The sequence below is a fragment of the Phodopus roborovskii genome, unplaced genomic scaffold, assembly GCF_943737965.1.
Source record: "Phodopus roborovskii unplaced genomic scaffold, PHOROB, whole genome shotgun sequence".
NCBI classification, from domain to species: Eukaryota; Metazoa; Chordata; class Mammalia; order Rodentia; family Cricetidae; genus Phodopus; species Phodopus roborovskii.
The window spans coordinates 18,474,292-18,486,447 of record NW_026125281.1 but is presented as its reverse complement, the minus strand read 5'-3'; positions in this window follow the sequence as shown (position 1 = coordinate 18,486,447).

The window sequence follows — 12,156 nt, the reverse complement described above, 5'->3', positions numbered from 1 at the left end:
TGGGTACCCTTCTTGCATGAATGGCGAGGCCTTCTTTCCCTGTGTCACAACATGGTAGATCATACCGTGGAAAGACAGCACAATAGAGAGAGATCACATGACAAGGCAGGGAACGAGGAAGTGAAGATGGACCTGTCCTTTTTTTTCTTGATAACAATTCAATCTTGCAAGAAGTAATTATTCCAGGAAACCCTTACAATTAAATTCTTAGAAGCATAATGGCTTAATTATCTCACCCTAGACAGTAGTTCTAAAAAGTCTTGGCACCTTGGTGTGGTCATCCTGAAGGTCAAGCTTTCTGCATATGTATCTTGGGAACAAACCACATCTAAGCCTTTGCAAGTGAGAGCAATAATTCACTGTGTCTGCACGTCTCAGAAAACACACTGCTGTGCTGCAGGTTTTAGACAGTCAGACTACTGTGGGTGCATAGAGCAAGGATAGTAGGGAGCCTGTCTTCAGCTCAGTTCTTCTCTCTGTATACTAACCTCCAGCCTTGTTCACATTCATAATCACAGGGAAATCTGCTAGCAGCATTTTCTTAGCTGAGAGTTTCTCTTTCCAAATGACTCTGGTTTGTGTCAATCTTCTATAAAACTAGCCAGCACACCAGCCATTAGTAATGAAGGAGATAACAATGGATTGAGTCCTATAGATGCCAAGGTTTCTATGTGCACAGATTACTAAAAGAGGACAGTGACAATGGATTAAGGAAAGGTTTCATTTTAAGGGTCATTTGGGTGGTGATGTGGTCAATGATTGTGGGTTATGACAAGCTCACAGTCAGTCCAAGAAAGGACAGAAGCACACTGAATGGTGAATATGACCAGGGCTCTGGGGTTCTGCCAAAGATGAGTCTCCTTATCTTGGCTCACAGGAGAGGCTTGTGTATGATCAATCTCCTCTGATTTTCAGCCACAACATGAAGTCCGCATATATGAAAAGGCTGTGTTACCCATTACACCGTTTACAAAACTAAGGTAGAACAAGACCCCCTAAGAATAACCTGTTAGTCAGCAAGAGCATCTTCTACACACAGCACTTGGAAATGGGGGTGCTTAAGTTTAGCAAACTGATCTTCCTTTGAATCCTCTGTGCATAAACCTCATGAGCCTTTTTCATTATGTATTTTCTTTTCCTTCTTTCCTTTCTTCTTTCTTTTTCCTTTCTTTCTTTCTTTCTTTCTTTCCTCCATTCCTTCCTTTCTTCTTCCTTCCTTCTTTCATTCCTTTCTTTCTTTGCAAAAGTAATTCTGACTAAATCCAACAATTTCATTTTGTGCTTTTGGGGCATTATCCAACAGAGTTGTAAATGCAACATGTATGGAAGGAAGCACCCTCTACCCCCATGTGAATGCCTTCTGAGAATTAATTGTCCTTGTTTTAATCCATTTAATGTTATATTGTGTCACATGATAGCACATTCTAACCAAAAGACTAGTATATATCAACTATTCCACATGTAAAACTTCTAAGTGATAATGAACTAAACCAATTCTAAATTATTTTCTCCTTCTTAAAATCTTTACCAGTTTGTCCTGACATGTGGCTCAAGTGAACACAGCCATTAAGATGATGGAGCAGACCACCTGAGAACCAGGGTAGCAGATTATTTGTAGAAGTAGTTGCCCACAGTGTGTTAATTTCACCAGGCTCTGCTCCGTTTTGTAATAGAGGGTGACAAGTCCTGGGCAGCAGGCAACTGCTGGAGAACACAGTTAGAGTGTTCTGTCTGTAAATCCCTGGATCTTGCCTGCCCTCAGCATCTCCTATTTGTTCCAGTACAGAGCACTCACTCTGTGATCTATGCTGTCAGGCACTCAGCTACTCCAGAGCAGTCACAATGACAACCCAGAGTCCCAGCTGCTATTTCAAAGTATATTTATAGAAGAGAACAAAAGGAACTTGATCTCCTGAACTCAGCTTATTAATGCTATAATTATTTTAAGTTCTCAGGCACCGAGAAATTCCTTCACGGAAACAAAACCTTAATGCCAAAGAACCATAAAAATGCCAACTTCTGGGCTGGGGTGTGGCAGAATGGGAGGCTGCTTGCCAAGCATACACGAGCCTTGACTTCCATCTCTAGCACCACACAAAAATGAAAACTTATCAAATGTTTTTAAAAATCAAATTAACTAGGTGTCAAACAACTCAATTTCAGTGTTTTCTGTCAACTTTATCCTCGGTTACTTTAAGTACTTAGTGTAGTTTGAGTCTTAATGCTTGAGAAGAGAAACCAAAAGCTAAAATCACAGAGCTCAGGCCATTGTTACTCAATTAGCTATATTTTATTTTCTTTGACCCAACAATCCTCTTTCCTGAACTTCCCAGTATTACTGCCAATGAATGGTCATTTGTCTTTCTGTCACAGATGAGAATCTGCAATCCAGGACCCATAGACGTGTGGGGCAGAATCACTATGGGGCATGCAGAGAGATTGCAAGTGCACATGCCTTGTAACATGGAGACATTTTATACACTGAAAATTCAGAGACCTAACCATTCACGTCCCACAGAAGGATATACTGGTGCCACAGTACATGGAGAAACGTGCTGGCACCACCATATGGGGAGTGAGGTGTGTGCTGACGCTTGTTCCCAGCAGATTTAAAAGCCCCCTGAATCTCAGAAGTGAAGAGAGACTTTTTATGCTAACAATGGCTTGGTTTCAGGATGGACAGGATGAAGGCTGGCATCAGAAGATGAAATCCATGTGGACAGAGAATGTATTAGTCTGTTTTGCTTCACTGTAGCAAAGAAGGTTTGATGGGAGATGCCATTATGTATATATGTTTCTCATACTGGTTAATGAATAAAGCACTGTTAGCCAATAGGAAAGGAAGATAGGAGGGACTAGGGGACAAGGAGAAAAGAGGAAGTGATGAGGAGGAGTCAAGATGGAGAGACTGGGGAGACCAGATGCCTGCCCCACTCCCCGGTAAGGAGACCACTTGAAAATACATAGATTAACAGAAATGGGTTAATAATTAAGACAGAGCTAGCCGATAAGAAACTAGTAATGGGCCAACAGAATTATATCAAATACAGAGTCATGGTGTGTTAATTGGGGCTAGTGCGGCGGCCGGACAAGACCGGTGGTGGGAGGAAAAACCTTACTCCTTACAAAGGTTTAAGAATATTGCTGGGTATCCTTATAAGGTCCCCGTTGATGCACCAAAAACAAATAAAAATATGGTGAAGTAGGAAGGAAATTGGTTTTATGCAAACAGGATATGTTGGGTTTGCTTTTTAAAATATGTTTTCTTCTAGTAGTAAGTTAGTTGTTCTGCCAGATAAGCACTGATTGTTATGGCTATGAGGCTGGTGCCTATAAAATCTAGTATTATCACATCTCACCATACATTTTTATAGGGTCTACCACCTCACTATGCCCAACATGAACCCTTGGTAGCACACTTAGAACACAGCCTAACAAAGAGCTAGAATTTTTGTAACATCCCACAACCTCATTTGGAATTGACAGGTGCCATTAATTATCATCAGCTAATGAGTTAATCAAATATATATGCATAATAAAATGTCAATAAATATCCCAAATAATTAGTTTCAGAGAACTTGTAGCTTGGTGACATGGTGGTGTGCTTGAAATATATCTGGAAAGCAAATTCTTTTCCTTCCTTCCTTCCTCTCTCTTTCTTTCTTCCTCCTTCCTTCTTTTTTCTTTCTCTTTCCTTCTCTCTTTCTTTCTTTTACATCCTGACTACATTTCCCTTCCATCCTCAGCTCCCAGCTTCACTCCTCCATCCAGTCCTTCCCCGTTTCTGTTCAGAAAAGGACAGACCTCCTGTGGATATCAACAAAATTTGACACATCAAGTTGCAGTAAGACTAGCCCCTCCCCTCATATTGAAACTGGACAAGGCAACCCAGTATGAGGAACAGGGTCTCAAACAGCCAGCAAAGAGTCAGAGACAGCCCCTGCTCCCACTGCTGGGAGCACCCCTAGAAGACCAAGCTACACTTCTGTAACACGCAGAGCGCCTAGGTTAGTTCCATGCAGGCTCCCTTGTTGTTAGTTCAGTCTCTGTGAGCTTCTATGAGCCATGGTTATTTGATTTTGTGTGCTTTCTTGTTGCATTCTTGGCCCCTCTGTTTCCTACAATCCTTTCTCCCCCTCTTCTGAAGAATTGCTCGAGCTCTGCCTAATGTTTGGCTGTGGGTCTCTGCACCTGTTGTTAGATGAAGCCTCTCTCATGTCTGGTGCGCTTGGCACTCATCAAAGCACACCCCATAGGCAAGACAAACTATAGACTGAAGGATATGTGAAGGTAGTCTGGATCCCTCCAGTGAAAATCTTGCCAGGTCATAGAAAATGGCCAGTTCTGGATGCACGTCTGTCCCCTATTTCCAGGAGTCTTAGCTGGGGTCATCCTTGTAGATTCCTTGGAGTTCTCCTTGGACTAGGTTTTACCTTACCCCAAAATGTGCCCACTTTCCAGTTGTCTCTTTCAGTACTCTCCCCTACCCTCCTACCTGATCCCTCACGTTCCAGTCCCCACCTGTCCTGAGTCTACCCATGAAATCGATTTTGTTTCCCTGGAAGGCCCATTTCTTAGCTGTGCCTAAGCCCCTCTCTCTCCCTTTGGTCTTATCAAATATAATAAAACAGTAATAACAACTAAAAGGTTTTCCTGACTATTCTGTGAGTACTTTTAGAAAAGTATCGAAGCTGGGAGTGGTTTGTAAGGGACCTGATTTATAGCTGGTTGGAAGGGTTAAAGGAAAGTCTAGGACTAGCTATTAACATTTAAGGTGGGGCAGAGTTGTGGAACTAACTCTTTGTAGCTCTAGAAAACCACAGATTTGTAGAATATACATTTAAACAAACCAACCAACAAACAAAAACCTCTGGGATGACTTCTTATCTGAGTATTTCTCATGTGTCCTTGGGTAGATACTGTCTATTCTTCAAGGAAGAAGCTGCAGAGAGACTTTGAAGGGGGGTATTGCAAAGCCCCACAAAATTAAACCAGACCTTGATTTATTAGCGGTTAATGATGGTTTTTTTTTGTTTGGAATATGAAGCATACTTTCCTCACAGAGGTGCCTGGTTGAATTACAGAAGCCAATTTTCTAAAGAAGGTGGCTCTGACATAGCCTCAAAAGGAAATCCAAGGCTACTAAAAGCACATGCAGTTCTCCGCATTGTTCTCCGTCCAGCAGGACAGTCATGCTCTAGTCAAGGCACCCAGACATCTTGCTCATCTCTACCCAAGCAGGGTATCCCAGTGTGGGAAGGCTCCACCAGGAAGGAAGGGGTGTGCTTGCCTCATCATGTTTAACAAATATTCAGTATCCGTAGTTTGTGATACCAGAAACACAGTTTCCGAGTTCACTTTTCTTACATTCAGCAATACCAAGCATTTTGTCATGTGCTGAAGAGGTATTCTGAGCTTCCAGTCTGGGACCACCCAGTACTTTTGCCTGTTTTTCTATTGAACTAGAGGTCCTTGTTAATTTTTAGAATCATTATTTGGCAATATTTCAAAATGAAGTCCTCTGTCTCAAACATAAGCTTAACATATTTGTCATGTTTCACATACTACTAGGGCTACAGAGCGTGGTTGTTCCCAATTCTTTTCCCCTCTTGTGGGTTTCATGTGCTGTGGCCCAGGCTACCTTATAGTCTTTTCGATTCTCTCCATTTGTTGTTTTCTGAACCAAAGTAGTTAACATTTTCTTTCAGGGTTTTTGAGGTTTTGGTTATATTTAGAAAAGTATTTGTCACTGCAGGGGTGTGTGTTTAGTCTGAGTCTCTTTTTGTCTGGTGCCTAGCACTACTCCGGTGGGGAGTGGCCTGGCTTGAGGCTCAGGTTTGGTTGCCCAGTGAGCCTGCAGGCTCAGGATTCCCCTGATCCTGACAGTCAGAAGGCTTTCACCATGCTCCTATGTCTCACTCTTCTGAGAGAAGCCCCATAGCCCACTCTCTTCCATTCTGATCTTTTGAATTGCAGGTAGATTTCATGCAATCACACTAGTCAGCACCAAAGTTTTCTCCTTGGGGCATTCAGGAAATTTAGCATCAGGCTCTGTCAGAGGTTTCCCAGTGTCATACCCTCACATGCATGTGTATGTGTCTGTGTGTATGTGTGTGCTCACACATGTATCAACACAGATATGAGAACAACTGGGATTTCAGGCATCATATACAAGTCATCAGGTTTGTGAGACAAGCCCTTTGTCAAATGAGCCATCCCAACAGCCCACCGTTCTGAAATTTCCTCTTGTTCTTTCATACCTGGCCCTACAGGTAAATGATTCTTCCATATATCTCAGCTTTATAAATCTTCATGCAGCCTCATCTTTTCCTGTTTCTCAAAGCTGAAACATGAGCAAAATACTATGTTTCCACTTTTACAAGCAAAGTATTTTATGCCCTATTCCCATCACTCTGCTGAGCATGTGGAAGCATGCACTACAGTATTAGATTATGGAGCTTGAAGGATTTAGGGACAGTACCCAGGAACAAAAGGAGATAATAATAAGCTTTTTGTGTTTTGTTTTATGTATTTGTTTTGCTATATGAAGTTTCTATTTGTACAACGAGATAGCACAAATGGAAAAGTCCAGGTGGTAAAGCATGAAAAATACTTTTTCTGATCCCAGTGAGAGGGAAAACCATCCAAAGAGAATCACAGAAATGCTATAGCTAGGGAGGACCTGGAAAACCACCTGGCCCAAAGTGGGCTCTCAGTGACAACACTCAGCAGGAAATAGCACCAAGAAGCAAGAGATGGGGACACGTGAAGTTGAAAACCTTCTGCACAGCAAAACAAAACCCAAAGCCCTGGCAACTACCAAAAGTGTAGCCAACAGAGTGGAAGAAAATCTTTGCAGTTATACTTCCGACCTGGGAACTAATATTCAAAACTTACCAAGAACTACAAAAACCAAATATCAAAATAAAAGACCTTGCAAATGAAGACTATACACGAGGCCCATTTGCTGCTAGCTTTGACTGTCAGATTGAAAATAGCTTTGACTGTCAGATTGAAAGACTGGACCCAAAGAAAAGTCTGGAAAACTGCCATAAAAGGAGCCTTTCTCCATGAGAAAAGCTTACAACTTGTTAGGCAACCTTGCAGGACAGGCTGTAGCTGGAACAGGGGTCGACACAGGACCGAACTTTGTCCAGACTTGCTTCCATGTATTTTGTCTTCTCCTTAAAACTTGCTATTGTCTTAGCATGCTAAAGATAGACTTGGCAGTGGAGAGGTGGCAGATCTCACTGGAGCATTCTAGGCAGGCATGTCAGCTGAGAAGTCACTGTCTTAAAATGCTCCAATTTGAAATGTAGGAGCCAAATGTGAAGACTAAAAGCTCTATCTTAAACATAAACTTTAGTGCCTCCATTTTCTTTCAGAATCGTCTCAAATTACATCTTATGTTAAAGATAATTTCTCTATGCAAAGAGGTAATTTTACACAAGGTGTCTGAGATCACTTCTTAAATAAAAGTGTCTCAAAGTAGTCAATGACATTGAATCAACACAGAAGTTTAGAGATAAGGACAGGTGAAAAATTAGGGTAAATGCAGAATTCAGGGTCTGTGTCTTGGAAACACCAGGAATATTAGAGAGGTTATGACTGGAGCAGGGGCAGCATGTCTATGGCCCTGAACTTATGAACTTCATATACCCTTATCTGATTTCAAAGCCTCCTCTCTAGTCATACAATGTTATTCTAATAACTTCAAAGTCAGCTAGGACAAATGGCTTTGTTTTAGTCATCAAATTTATAGGTACTTAAAAAAAAACCATTTAATAGTGGTCATAAAGTGGATAAATATATTTTTGTATAGTTTGTGGAAACAGTCACTAATGATTTTATTTTCTGTGAAAAAAAATGAGTTTTTCATTTTAAATTGACCTTTTAAGGAACTTTTGCAGATATTCATTATTAATCAGTAATTTCTGGTCTACAATCATCATGCGTGCATGTTCTCTCTCTCTCTCTCTCTCTCTCTCTCTCTCTCTCTCTCTCACACACACACACACACACACACATACACACACTCAAAGCAAAAGACAATTCACTGAACAAAAATAATTCCTTTTACAGTCATGCTTTCTAGCTACCTGTTTCCCCAATGAAGCTCTCATCTTAAAGGGCTTGTTATTATCCCAGCTGCTAAACTATATATAGAAGCCCATATTTTCATCAGGTTGATAAAAATGTCTGCTGCTTCAGGGAGTGGATTTCCAGTAATATGCATTGCTACAGTTTGAATGTTTTTAAATGCAAGATTTCAAAACATTTAAATCTTTCTGATATATTATTTTGAAATAAAGGTATATTTACTCTCAGAAGGTGTTCACGAGTGGCTATAGGCCCTATTCGGCATTCCTGATACTCCACTAGATTGAGTTCACATTTGTTGCACTTCACATTTGTTTTCCTAGTTTGCTTACAAAGAAAAATGTTATTTAAATTTAAACCTTTCAAAATTTTCCTTGAAGATCTGCATCTTTATGAGAAGAACAATGTTCTTTAAAAGTGACAACATGACAGAAAACCATGACTGAAAGATTGTGATAGAAGGGTGTCAATAAGAATCATTTGCTGCAAAGCTTGTGAAAGTTGACATCAGGGTCATATTACTAATCAGTGGCAAAAGAGGGTATCAGTAAGGGTCATTTGCTTCTACCTCAGCAACATAGCTCCCGTTTTAGATCTTACCATTTCAGAGTGCTTTGCTGGAAATAAATTCTGAAACATACAATTCAAAGTATTGCCCCACCATCATATTTTCCAGTTTATAAAGTTCATGGTGCTGTTGGGATTGAGTGTGTTCACAAAGTGTAGAGTAGCAAACTTAGGTTAGTAAGTTCAAAGGCTGCATTTTATTTTACTATTAATGTTCAAAACAACGTAAAGCACAGCTCAACTTGTTTTATTACTTTCAGATGTCCCCAAGTGCATTTCTCAACAATGAATTTGCTGTTTTTCATTGTTTCACTTCCACTGAAAACTTAGTGTGATGTCGATTTTTATGAGATTAACATTTGACCCATTAAAGAGGAAATTAAACATTAGAATTTTTTTGGAAAGTTTCAAACAGGAAAACCACATGGTGCAGCTTCTGTTTTATTCAGGAAAGTTTAAAAAATAAGTAACTACTTTTTAATGACATTCGGTGCTTTGCTCACATATGTTTGTGGATCACAGGAATGCCTGGTACCTATGGAGGCCAGAAAAGGGAAGTGGATCTCCTCCCTGTGCATGTTGAAAACTGGACCTGTGTCCTCTGGGAGAGCTGACACTGTCCTTAATCATTGATCCATCTCTCCAGGAGCTTCTGTTTTCAAGCAGTGATGCTGAGGGCTACATGGAAAACTGAATATAGAGAAGCAGACAGAGCAAAAGAATACAGGCAGGAGCACTGGGAAGAGATATAGTGCAATGTTCCATGTGGGAGACTGTGAGAGATACGAAAGACAGTGTTAGCAATAATGGGGTGATAGTCATGAGGCTATCACTGTGGTAGATTTGGCAAGTCCCCAATCCCAGGTTTTTGTTTGTTTGTTTTTTTGTATCTTGTGATATGAGACAAAAAGGAATTCAAAGATAATTCTAAGCAGTCCAAGTGAGTCAAAGGAGGAGTAAGGCTGCTTTCAACAATAAGGAATGAAAGTATGTTCAAGAAGGAGCAAAAACTGGGAGATAATTTTTTTGCATGTCCATAAGACTATAAAGTTGAGTAAGAGTTCAGGCCAATGATATATGCTCCGTGCATTTCGCAGAAAAATCCATGTCCTTTCTTTCATATCCTTTTGCAGTATGTTGAAAGGCAAGAAAGATGTGCTAAAGTTCAGATCCAAGATTCTGTGAGCACAGCTTTCAAGTTTCTTGAGCACCACAGACAGCTTCAGGATCCTCTCTGTAGTACGCCTTCACACCCTGTTACGGATCCCCTCATTTAGTCAGCTACTCATCAAGAAGGTAAGGAGAGAAGCAACATGCATTATTTTCTCTTAGGGAAGAGAACTATCAAGAAGAAACTGAATAATAAATCCCTTCATCCAATTTATTGCTATTCTAAAGTAGAATAAACATAGCTCTAGAAAAGTCACGTATAATGCATACTTGAGGGATCCATGGTTTACCTACATTTTTTAAGGTCTATAAGTAAGATTTTAAAATTACCAATTGACAGTTTGAATGTTCTAAATCTTTCTTCTTGTTAAACAGATTATTGGATTTAGTTTCCTGTATTTGCATCTGGTTTTTATAAGAAAATCCTGGGCTTTCTAAGAAAACACCCCACAAAGTAGGTTAGAACAAAAGAATGCTTTGCCTCAAAGTTTTGGAATTCAAAATTTCCAAATCATCCTCTCTGAAGGACTCCAAGGGAAGGAATGGTCAGTTGTCAGTTTCCAGGTGGCATCACTCCAGTCTGCACATTGTATTCTCTTAGGCTCACATTGTCCTTTCTCACAAGAACAGTAGTTATATAGAACTAGGAGCTCATGAAACTATTCCAGTATTATTTCTTCATAACCAATCACACCTGCAATTTTCCCACATATAAGTAAGACCACATACTAAAGTGCTGAAGGTCAGGACTTTGATGTAGGAGTTTAGGGCAGTACAGTATCACAATATTGTTGGGGCCATGTGATTCCCTAAGTTTGCAGACAATGAGAACAGAATGTTCCCATCTGCATAGGTCCTGAGTTGAAAACATGAATGTGCAGAGAATACCCGTTAAACCTAAGTTTTGATAAGGCTAAGGCTAATATTATAAGAAAAACATCTTTTCTGATGAGTTGTTATGACTATGACCAAGGTTCAAGCCCAAACTCATGGCTCTGAAGTAGCATCATAATAATGAGGCTTACCCTCAGACGGGGCGAAGAATATGAAGGTCAGCTGCTGTAGTGTATAAATCAGGGAAGGTGTACAATCACAATGTAGTTACAAATCTCCAGAAATAGACATCAGGTTGCAGTGATCACAAGCAGAGAGGAAGTGCCAAAGACGTTACTGTTAAAACAGGAGACTGAGGGGGCTTTTCCATGTATGAAGCTAAATCCTGAGTCTTTATCTCCACAAATGTCTTCAATAGCTGGATTCATGTAGAACCCTGTAGGAAAAGGGAGAACATTTTTATTGTCTCATGATTGTTCTGTATACAGCCTTCTTTATCACCTTGTGGTTCTGAAGATGCAATAATCACTTAGGGAAGAAAGTAAGACTAGCAACTGTTTGTTAACTGGTCAAGCCAAACTTTAAAAATTGTTGATATTGGGGGCTTGAGAGAAGTCTTGAAGAGGACCCAAATTCCCAACATCCACCTGGGTACTCACAACCACCTGAAATTTCAGCTCCATGGAACTGACATTTCTAGTATCAAAGGATATTGTACACACAGAAACACATACACACACACAAAATGAAAAATAAATCGCCAATCTTAAATACAACAAAAGAGGAGAGATAGAAGTATACTCCATTGTTCCTAAGAACAAATCACTTCAAATAGATTCAAAGCTGTGGGTAAGACTAAGATATAACTACACTGAAAATGCAACAGGGTCTTGTATTTGTAAGCAAAGAGAGTACATGATAAGTGAAAAAATAAACAAAGAACAATCTGGGTCATGATGTTTACATGAAGTCCACTGAAGATAAACTGTTGTCACTGAAAGGTTAAAGGGATTGTTTTGTCAGAGGGTGCAGGCCCCTTTGCTGTAGGATAATATTTCTGCTTCTGTACAAAAAATAGCAATGTTCTAAATAATTCTCTCTCTTCTCAACAATGGCTACATAAACTCTAGATCTCAGGCAGAATAATATTTGCCCTATGTTAAAGGGCACTGACAATATTAATTGATACATTTATAATTGAAAAGCATTTTTTATATTATTACTTTTCAGTTGAGAAATAGAGGGATTAATATTCATGCTCTATGGGAAATGCTTTTTTTCTAAGAACCCCATTTGCCATTGGTACTGGAAACTTGGCAAAAGGTAACAGGGTTATCAGAATGAACTAATGCCATGCTACTGCAAAAAGGGAATATGGTGCTACTGACCTTAGGTGCAGATTCTGGGTGGCTGAGAAAATTTGTGTCATAAAAGAGATGCTTGGTGGGATTTAGGTGGAATACCTGAATTAGACACCCAGGTGAG